This window comes from Sturnus vulgaris, chromosome 9, assembly GCF_052056855.1.
Source record: "Sturnus vulgaris isolate bStuVul1 chromosome 9, bStuVul1.hap1, whole genome shotgun sequence".
Taxonomy (NCBI): Eukaryota; Metazoa; Chordata; class Aves; order Passeriformes; family Sturnidae; genus Sturnus; species Sturnus vulgaris.
Window position 1 is genome coordinate 20,430,078 of NC_142251.1, and position 11,861 is coordinate 20,441,938.

At 36.1% G+C, this 11,861-nt stretch overlaps 1 long non-coding RNA gene across 1 annotated transcript in view; it reads right to left on the reverse strand.

Annotated features, from left to right (window-relative positions):
* The window catches only part of LOC106858557 (uncharacterized), a 220,236-nt gene extending 210,649 nt beyond the window's left edge, over positions 1-9,587 (reverse strand). Inside the window, exons 1-3 of the long non-coding RNA XR_015805265.1 lie at positions 9,467-9,587; positions 7,866-7,932; positions 5,051-5,181 (exon numbers count right to left, since the gene is read on the reverse strand). This is a non-coding gene — a long non-coding RNA (uncharacterized LOC106858557). The remainder of the gene's footprint in view (positions 1-5,050; positions 5,182-7,865; positions 7,933-9,466) is intronic.
* Positions 9,588-11,861: the final 2,274 nt, after the last annotated feature.

Consider the following 11,861-nt stretch of genomic DNA (forward strand, 5'->3'; position numbering starts at 1 on the left):
CATCTTCTAGTACAGAAATATTAGGCAAGAATATCTGGTTTGCAAACATAAATTGAGTCTTTCTAAAGTGAGCTTGCTGTAAACAACATACACCACAGTAGAGTTAGAACATACATAAAACCACTGTTTCTAAATTCCACTTAGCTCTCAAAAAGAGAAAATAGGTAATCTCCTGTGAAGTGCACAACCATATTCCATCTACCCATACTGATTCTGTTTATCTCTCATGAAAACTCCATGCATTTTATAAAGAGTCATAACACCTCTGGAGCTGTTCCACTAACAGTTTGGTTAACAGGAGGCAGGACAGAAAAGTGCAAAGCAGGGACAGGCACCAAACTGCTTTCTCTACAAGAACAGATCCTCTTTCCCTCTTCACCCTGGCTTTTGGTCAGTACAGAAATGTTTGGCTGCTGCAAGTGCCTCTTTGCAGACTTGGTGCAGCACAGTTCTGCCAACATGAGGAATGCATAAAAAAAACCAAAACCAGGCTCCCTAAAGCTGTAAGAATAATATATAAACCAGTGACTTTTCACAAGCACCACCATATAGGCTTTTTGTTTCTAAGCACGAAGAGAAAGTTCTGATTTCTGAGTATATAGACAATTCTTGGGTTTTTTTCTAGACAATGTTTTTATGCATAAATATGTTCACATGGCACCTGATGTTTTTTTACAGTCGTGTCCTGTCATTCTAAACCACCTAAATTCACCAATAGTGAGAACTGGGAATTTTCAAACCTTTCCAAGTTTGAAAGTTTTGATTAAAAACACTGTCCCTCCTGAAGGTAAAGAAGGTTCAGTTGATTCAATTACTGCTTGACTTATCCAAGGGGGAAGAAAAAAGTAATGAACAAAAATCAACATAATTTTCTCATTTCTAATAATGCAATTCAAAAAGAGATGTTGAGAGGATGAGATCTACCAGTTCTAGAGCTCTGATCTGAGTAGCTCAGCATTTAAACTCTGCTGTGAAACTCCTGAAAAACAAATCAGTTTTGGGATAAATTTGTTAAATTTTATTAAACCTAACTCTATATACACATCTACATTTGTTTAACTAATAAAACAAAGCACAAAATAATTCTATAATTCCATTTTAATTTCCATTCAAATACCAATAAAAGGGTAATTAAAGAAGATTTCCATGAACAGCAAACATCAGGAAATTAAAACATATATAAAGGCAAAATTGCTTTAAAAGATGAAAACCAAAGTATTTCAATCTCCTGAGTAGGAAAAAAAAAGTTCTGTTTTCTGCAAATATCTACTGAACATTTATGTATTGGGAAGTTCCAACCATTGAGAGCCTAAAATTACTTCAGAGAAGGGAAAAATAAAGCAAGCTACCATCAAAGAAAAAGGTCACGTGAATTTTTAAAAATCAAATTCCACATCACTGCTGTAAAACATGACTAGTGCTGGTAATTTAAAATAATCCAGTTTGCTATATAAAACTGCTTTTAAGAGACAATTAGTAGACAACTGAGTATTCAAAGGTTACTAAATGCTTCTAGATATGAGGAGAAACAGATATGTGAATATTGTGACATAATATTTAGACTTTTAGTACCAAAGGCAGGACAATGCCAACCTGAAGATTCAATGCATAATCTAGAAAGTAATTGAGCATACAACAGAGATTTATAGACTGTTGTACAGTTGAACAATAGTCATTCTTTTCTTGAAACTCTAAGAATGAAAAAGCACTGTATTAATTGTGTTTAATTAGACCAAGAAGCCTCAGAAGGCTGCAAGATTGCATGCATGACTTGTGAATATTTCCATTAGAACTGAAGATATTTTTATTACAATTCTACCAAAAACAGAGAAAAAATAAAACTAAAAACAAACCAAAACCAAACCAAAACCCCCAAAAAAACCAAAACAAAAAAAACCAAACTAAAAGCCCCAAACCCAATCCAACCACTATTAAAAGTATTTGGCATCATACTCTTCCTGTATTTTCAGATTTGGTACATCTGGGCCTTTGTATCCCTATGCACAAAGGTTTCCCAAACCAGCAGTGTGCTCCCCCTGGGTTTGTTAACACCAAGCACAGCAGCTCCAAAGGGGCTGAGATGGTGAAAAGGAGGGAACCCAGCTGGAAGAGCCTCTGCTGGCACTGGGGTGTGGTGCAGGGACAGCTCCCAGACAGAGCAGAGGCTGCACCAGCAGGAAAAGAGAGAAAAGTGAACTTTCAGCTTTGCAGGGCATGCCTGGAGCCCAGCTCCCCTTCATGCAGACATGAATTAAGCAGCACCACACCTGCCCTGCTCCATTCCAGCAAGGAGAGGCTCAGTAGAGGCTGCACCTCCTTGCACTACCTCAGATCTTCTGATCTGGCCCAGCAAAATCCATGGAAGAAGACCAGGCTGCCCTGTGATCTCCATGGCAATGGCTAAGCTTCATAAATAGGTTTATACACAATCAATATAAAGATGTGCAAATCCTTGCTGGAGTTTTTCCTCAGCTATACCAGGTTTGAACTTTAAAAACATCAATTAAATCAGAAAAATGATAAAAGCTTCATATGACCTGCTTCTCTACTGGCTTTAACTTTGAAAATAATTTATGTCTGCTCCAAATGGGTTCAGAGTACTACCATCCTCATGGGGTAATGATTTATGAAGTGTTAGCACACAGGTGAATGTGTGTAGTGCAAGAACTTGCAGATTCAAACCCTTTGTTTCCCTTTGTTGCTATTTAATTATGAGTGAAGGGGAAGCAAAGAGTTTAAATAAACCCAGTCAAGTGTACACTGCCAAGGAAACACTCGGGGATTCAACAACTTCGTACAACTTTCCCTGTATTTAGACTTTATTGCTTTTTACATTTGGGTACAGCCCAAATCATGCAACTTCCCCCACGCTCATTTCACTTTGTTCTTTTCTCTGTCAGATTATTCTCTATTTATTTTGCAATTCTGCTTCCCCACTCCCCCTGGGAATGAATTTCTTACTAACACATTTCTGAAGACAGGCTCAGAACTCAAAGGCTTAGTCAGTCTCCCTTAGCAGAAAATGCTGCCCTTCCTTGGTTTTCAGTCTTCATTGCAAACTGCATCTTAGAAGAGCATTCAGTGAGGAATCAAGAAGCCAAAAAGTCTGAAGACAACTTCTGTCTTGTCTAGCTCCTGTTGGTGTCTAAATTAGTAAAACTGCTGCCTTATCCTGTTGAAATAATGAGACATGCACCACTGCTCTGCTAAGCTAGTAGTCAAATTTTACAGTCATTTGTCTTATAACGATCCAATAATACATATCTCAAACTTTCAGTAAGATTTTCATATACGTCAAAATAATCCATTGTGAAAACCATAGAGAGAGAACAGATTTTAATTTAAAAAAAAAGAAAAAATTTGAACATGACAAACAACATGGGCAGTGTCATTTCATGCTTTATTCCTGCAAGCTAAAGGGTTTGCATTTTAGATGATCTGTCTTTAAAATGTTAGGGTGAAAAATAAACCTAAATCATATTTTCTTTAAAAAGAATAAATTAATTGTTACCATCAGTATAGAAAATCATATCAATGAATCAATCCAAATTCTCTATTCCATTGCATTATCTAGGATATAAAACTGTTTTCATGTTAGCCTATAATTTTATATTCCAACAAATGTTATTTGGGAACTAAGATTGAAAGATGAAGCATGGAAGAAAATGACATTTTGTGTACCATCTAATTACCAATTATCTGCCAGTGGAACTAATCAAATTGTACAAATTTAGACTGCAGATTCATCAACCAATTACCTTAGAGAACATGTTATACCCTTCATCAGTGATTCAACCAACAGTCCAAGTATCAAACAACTTCCTATGGATATTATAGGGATCTATTTTACTCAGAGAAACACATCCCCAAACACAGTAATTAAAAACTGCTGCAAGTTGTATTATTGGTAAAATACTACCACTGGTGTAAATGTATTTTAAAAGTGTCTAATATTAATTTAAGCTTAACTTATAAAGAAGAGTGACTTACTATACTGGATTAGAGCAGATTGAATTTGATGTACTATATTCTAAAAAATCACACTTTCCATAACCTCTGCTTTTTACACAGTCAATAAAATATTGAAATACAGGTCTGGCTTCTAAATAACCACTCATGCATTAATTCAGGTGCTTCATTTAGATTTAGTAGGAATTGTTTGGAAATACAGCATGCCAGCTCTTATCTGTGAATTACTTTTCTTTATATACAGAAATTATCAATTAAGTGTAATTCTATTTTCATACCCTCAAGATTTTACTTGAATTACCTGCAGACATTAATTTGAAAACACACCAGCTGCTGGTGAATGTCTTTCAGGATATATTTCAAAAGAAGAAAGAGAGCAGTATGTTTTCTTTCTTTTCATCAGAGCACTCAAGTACATAAATATACTCTTAAAAGCACTACGACACCTACTTATGCTAACACAATCTGAGCTTTCTATTATTTTGCCTGAGCATTCTTCTGGAATTAATTTCTAATTATGTTTACAGCACTATCCCCAAATTTGCTAGGAATTATTATTTCAACACTAATGAAAATATTAATATCCTCTTGAGACTCAAACAAACAACTAGAAATTTGGCTCAAAAAGTAAGTTTTTAACTCACATTTCTTTCTCTGCACAAGCGATGTGGTTAATTCAAAAATTTCTTAATTGATGACTTAATATGACATAAAGTATATTCAAAAATATAGTGGCTCACATTCAATCTTTATTTGATTTATGTTTTAAAAACTCTAGGTGTTTCCCAGTTGCTCTGCAGACTGCTGTGTGCAGTGTGGTAGGAAAGAATCCCTCGTGTTCAGGTGCAGATCACAGCTTTCCCCAGGCAGCACCAATGCCCTGAACCTCATCGACAGTGATAGAACTACCTACAGCAGTGATAAATGAAAATTACTGAGACCAGTTATAGGGCCAACAGAAAGGGCATGGAGCAACTACTGAGCACACACAAAATGCATCCCAAAGCAGCCCAAAGGTGAAGCTGCAGCCCCATGAAGTGCAAGGTGTAGAAAGCTTCATAAAACACAGAAATGACCAAACCTTTGGAGAGGAGCATGAACATCAGCATGATTGTCCCAGCCAAGGGGAGGAATCATCAGCAACATGAAATTCCTTGCAGGAGCTCTGCAAGCTGCTGGCAATGCACTGCAGTCCCAAGATGGCCTCTGCACCTGGAAGGGCAGCAGCAGGTGGAATATAACACCAAAAAGCAGAAAAGTTCAACATTCAAGAGCTCTTTTCATTTTTAAATGTAGCTCAGGTGTCTAACTAACACAATGCTGTAAATAGGAGTAACATTGTAACTGAACCAGTAATCACCATTGTATTTTGATTCTACTCCTAATTAAACTAGCATGAAATTCTGGGCTTTGTATACCTGATGCATTCCTCTTTTTCCACAAAACAAGACTTTGAGCATAGGAATATATAGATGTGGAAAGGATATTTGTTCTCTCCCATTTTCCATGCACTAAATTTCAATATGCTGCATATAAATAAGTCCATATGTTCCCAGAATCCATTTAGAAATCACTGCTTCCTCAGAGTGCTCATTATACCCAGACAGACTTCTTTCTACAAGCATCCTATTATTCAGCTCCCTGATGCCTCTCAAAATACCACTCCTATTTCCAGTAGACAAGCTAAACTGTGGCAAAGTTAGGTCTAATTTTCCTAAATCTAGGGATATAATCAAGGAATTAGATTTCCAAATATTCATTTTGCTTTCAGTTGAAAAGCTCACATCTTTAAATATAATTTTTTCTCCCTTCCCTTTAGAAAAACGTGTGTTGTTTCTGGTAACAAGCAGTGGTAGGTGTACCTACTCAGCACATAATATTGGCCCCCATGGCCTCAGACTGAAACTTGCACCTGTGTTTAAACAGAGTTGATTTAGAGAAGGCTTGGTGCTGCTAAGAAATCAGATGAAGTTAACTCCTACTGTCATTCTCTTTACCCAAAAGAAGAATTGAGCTCAGATTCCTGCTTTTTGAATGGGAATGGCATACACGTTAGAAGTCAGCTTTGGGAATTCCTCTCCTGTTATTACCATGAACATAATATCTCCACATCTCTCTTCAGACAATATTGTCAGTAATACTTTGTCTAGCTGTAATTCTCCCTTTGGGAGCCAAGTACACAAAGACGACAGCTTTACAATTTAATTAAAGGCAACAATGGAAAAAATATAATAATAAAGTGAGCAAAACATTTCATGAGAGTTAGATACAAAGGAAGAGACTGTCGAGCATCTCATTGATAAAGCACTGAAACCCTTTTACATTTTACAAATGAGAGTAGCAGTCCCAGGAGCTCATGATGAAATGTTGAAGGACCCAGGTTGTAGAGTGCCTTTACAGTCTCAAACTGTATTTAGAGAGACAGGAAAAGGACACAAAACCAACGCTTCTACAGCTAAAAAGAGCATGAGATGTGTTCTATTTGTAGATAATTATTAGCAATAAGACAGAGACTACCTATCCAAGAAATTTTTCAGTAACCTCTATCTGCTGAGAGTTTCTGACTTTTTACTGCAATGCCAGCCAGAAAACAAGATTTTAAGGAAAGGTGCCTGCTCTTTAATGTATATACTCAATCTTTTCAGCTTTGTTGTAGTTAAAGAAACTCTATTATATATAGTAATATGTACATTCTTTCTTTAGCTGCTGCTGAGAGACATTGGGCTGTGTAAACTGTTCCTTTAAAACTTACTCAGGAAGCCGTTTCTCTGAGACAGGTCCAATTTCTAGGCAGGTCTAGTTTCTGAGTGCAAGCCTTCACAAAGTGGAAGGCTTGGAAAAGTGAGATGCCCAAAAAAGAGTAGAAAGACAGGTTCAAAGGACAACAGACAACTTAGGCTATGGCATTCCAAAAGGAAAGGCAGCCTAGCTCTGATGCAGCCATCAACAGTAGAGTGACTTTAAATAAAACAAACAAGGACAGGCTAGAGAAGGTGACTGTACCACGGGCTTTCTCACAAGTGAGCAGGCAGTGCATTTACCTGCCATGCCTTTCCTACCTCCCTCTCCATGGGGCACCCCACACAGAGCCTCCAGACCATTTAAATGTCTTGAGAACTCTATCACAACAGACTGATTTATCTTCACTGCATTCTCTATTATTCCTCTCCTGATCACTTCTTTGCACAAATCTTCCTCTGTGCCTACTGGTCTTGGAGGCAGAAAGAGAACTCCCCACTTTTTATCTTCATAGGGAAGAGATAATTTAGTGTCTTGCTCCAGGACAGATTATCTCATTAAGTAGAGTTTTTTAGCTCTTCCTTGTCAGGTGAGCAAGGGCTCAGAGTGGGTGTCCAGCACCATCTGTGACCCTGTGCCAGCAGGACACAGGATTCCACAGTGCACTTTGGGTGGGAAACATAAAGACTGGCATATTTAGGAGCAGAATAAACCCACACAGCCTGGCTGTGGGCTTGGGAGACACAGTGGCAGAGCCAATATTTAGAGAGAGGAGATCTCTTTCAAGAAATAGAATTTCTACAGCAGTGAAGTTTTACACTGTGAATAGTAAGAAGGTAAACAGAGTGTCCATCATTCATTTTATAATGCCTTAAGATGCCTTTTATCTCTCACTACAGGCATAAGACACACATCAAAAAGCTCCTCTGACATTGCCTCCATCACTGCCACTATGACATTGATCATGGCAATAGCAACATCTGAGGAAAGCATCTCCAGGATATAAATATCTTAATTCCCATTTGTTTAGGTTTGTTTATTTTTTAATCTGTGGATAATGTCTGCCTGAGATCCCAGGAAATATGGTAATTAATTAAAAATTATACAAATATGTTTGATTGAAATGAATATTTGCCAAATCCAGTATTTTCACACACCTGTTCTTTCCCAGATATGAGATGCAGCAGTTGGCAGCAAAAACAAATAGAGAGGAAAAAAGTCCTCCTGTGTAATAGAAAGAATGTCCATTAGCTAAATAGAAAAAAACCCAAAATGACAAAGGGGAAATAACAGACTAGAAAGTTCAAGAATCCAAATTAGTGTTAACAGTTCAATTTATCTTGCATAATATTACAGTAATTGGATTGTGTCTATCATACTGCTGTTGTGACACACTTGGTTTGCTCTCTTTGTTCTGACAGCTTCCCACAGAGACTGCTGTTAGATGGAGATCACTTCTGCAGACTCCAGCATCTCTATCCCTGCTCCATCTCACATCCCTGCTCCCAGGGCTGAAATGCTCATGGCAGCCTGGGCTTCCAGCACCCACAGGTCCTGCAGACCTGCGTGACCCGGGCTGCTCCTCCTCACTACAGCACAAGGTGAAAAAGTTCTCATGTATTAATACTTTAAGGCTAACTTAACGTGCCTATTAAGAATGTCAAAGCATATTTCTTGTCTTGGTGGTTTAGTCATCAGCAGTGAAAGGTAAAGGAGTAATTTTCATCAGCCACAGAAGACTGAATATAGGTCATGGTGAGTTCAAAGACAAATAATTTCAGAATCAAAGTCTCAGTGGAATGCATCAGAGGTAATGCCAAGTAAATCACTGTGTCAGTATGACTGATTAAATATTAGCAAAGAATGTGAATTGATCTTTAAAAAGAAGAAAAAAGAGCTTTGTATCTATTGTGTTGTAAATATTTTTTCTTCCATGCTACCATTACATTCTCCATTTTATTCTCTTGACCTATGATAAAACTATAATGTTTGCCTCAATAAGGTTACACATTTTAATTTAAAATCCATAAAGATGAATCTCAACTAGAAACAATGCAAAGCTAGTCAACATTGTATAAGACTCATTCAAAACACTGTAGTCTTTTCACCTAACTCTAACAGAATAAATGCTGCAATTCATCTTAAATCTCAAAAATAAGCATTGAATTTCATGTGACTAATGTTCAAGCAAATTGTCATAATTCATGTGTAACAGCAAAATCTTCAATCTCAGTGTTGCAATATTACAGATCAGCTAAAAAAAATAAAAATAAATAAATAAATTAAGAATGTGTCCTGAAAAAGGTGAATAAAATATGTAGATATAGTAAAAAGTCCCAAACAAAATCATCCCTTAACACAAAATGAACCTCTAGATTAATGCATTTTTTAAAATTCTAAAACACCCCTTCTATGCATTAAAGCTCAATAAGGAATATCTTTGAAAGTTACCAATTTAAATTGTAAACATACTGGGTTTTATAAGAAATATCATCTTGTGATGGGATGATAAGAGAAAACAGTCCAGGTTGTAACTATATAACAGCACTAGTCATCCCAGAAACTGATTAAAGGAAAAATTAAATGACAAACACTAAAATGTATTTGGTATGTACTCCATTTGGAAAATAAGATGTTTCTAAACATGTCATGCATATATAAGAGAATAGGAGGAGAAAAGCAGGGCAGCAGTGGACAGACTTTGTGAGATTTGTTAACCAGGCATTTCAGACTCTTCAAGAGAAGGACAGCTTCTCACCATGTATGCACAGCAGTCCTGGCTTTTTCTTGAAAGAACAGACACGCTGGCCATTTATGAGTTATGACCTGTCCACTGTAAAAAAATTGCTTTTTCTTTACTTGCATCTTCATAGTTAAGCAAATAATTCAAAGGGGATATTACCAGAAGACATCCTTCTGTGAATTTCTATAGGTTACAAAATAAGATTTTTAGACAGACTCCTCTTCCTACAAGAAAACAAAAAGATATTTAGACATCCAGAAATAGTAAGCTCATCAGCTACAGAAAGGAGCCATTTTACTGTCCAAGTAAACGTGGAGTCCTTTTGTTCAGTGCTGGTAAAGGCATCAAAATTCCTCTCACTCTTTGGACATCTCATGAGATTTCTCCAGCCTCAGGGCTGCAGAAACTAACTCTGTGCTTGAAGGTGGAGATATACATTAAAAACATAAGTTGAACAATAAGAGACCTGGAAAGCTCACCTGAGCTGCTCTTAAAACTGTTCTGTAACTCCCACATCTCTATTCATGGTTTATTTATAGGGGCTGACCCAATTGGCCACAGTAAGTTAAATGTCCTCTGGACATTCATCAACATACCCAAGCTGAGATATTAACCTGAGTTATCTCAACAAAGCAAACTTCTGAAATCTGACTCTATGTACAATGTTTTAGTAATAAGTCACAAATTTCACTAAACCTTCATTCAGTCATAGGTTACATAAATCATATAACTATACCTTGCAATGATTTCACCATCTAATGTTATATTTTTTGGCATTAAAATAAAAATACACTCAGAATATTTATATTGCAATTATTTCACCTTGGATAACTCTGAGCTCTTAATTTATATGCACATGTTAGTCCTCTAGATATCATAAATAGTATAAAGACATATTTTTTATATTCTAATATTTTTTCCCTGTGCTATGTTTAATCTCTGTTTCCTGTTTCTCTTCTAATTTTCCTTTAAAACACAGCAGCATTTGATAGCTTTGTATCCTGGGGAAAGAAGGAAAAAAAAAGTGTATACAAAGGAATATTTTTATCTAACCATAAAATTATGCCAGAAACCCAACAGGGACCAAACACCATGTTGGAACAAAAATAGTCCAGAGATACACTTTCAAAGTTGAGCACCTGCTGTAAAATAACCATCTGTGTTTAACTGTAATTTAATTATAGGTTCATTCCTTTTGTGTACACTGGAAGGATCTCACAGGTCTTCCCTAGTTGGTCTGCAATCAACTTCTGGCATTTTGCAAAAGCAACAGACATGTTCTCTTAATAACACCTGCTAACTTTTTTCATTCCTGTTTCAGCAAAATCTTCTGGGATTTTACAATGCTGTTGAGAAACAAAATAAAAAATTATTACCGAATCTGAAATAAAAACCTTCATTAATTAATCACCTGCCCTAAAAAAAGCCAATATTATTGGCTATCAGATTACCATTTCCCTTTCCACAAAAGTAAATCAAGAATCACAGTGGTAGAAGATTTTTTATTATTATTTTTGAGGGGGAAAGAAAATCAGTATTCTGCAAAGATCTCCAAGCTACTATGGCAATCTATATTAATTGAAAACTGCAGTGTTCTGCACAATACCTCAAAGCAAAATAAAGTTCATAGACATTAATACTTGCTGAAACTAAGCCAGCCCATTTGAATTTATTGGAATTAGAACAAAAAAACAACACAGCCACTTCTCACAGGATCCAGTCAGAGACCCCAAATTTCATCTTAGTATGACCAGCCCATTTGGCCAAATGATTCAAATATTGATGGCCAAATTTAGCCATCTAATAAAAGCTTGATGTCAGAAGAAGACTGAGAAGACTTTTCTAAGATTATTTAATTGACTACTTAATTAATTACTAGATAAAGGATTGAAATGTCTTATGTTTTCACTGTACCTTTATATATTATTATATATACACAAATAAATCTTTAGCTGCTGAATGTGAGTCCTATGGATGAAACTGCAGAAAGCAGAGTTAAAACCTTGAAGCTCACGGAGCTTTGTAGTAAAAATTCTAATAATGCAAACTAGCAACTTCAGAAAAAAAAGTGGAATTAGACCTGAATTCAGCACTGGCTCATAATAGACCATACTTGAAATTATATATACATATATATATATATATATATATATATATATATACACACATAAACTAGCTTCCCTGAATTTTCAACCACTAGCTGCCCCATTACCAAGCATTTACATAGATAAGAATAATGGTAAGGGTTTGCTTGTGAACAGTGGCTGACAGAAATATCAATATTAGCAGGATATAGAAACTTGATATAATCTTAACTATTAAAAACTACAGCAATGAAGATATCTACTCAGATTTAGATAATGCAAGACCCTAAATCATATCTCTCTACTTCTCTAGCATTATTGCTGTT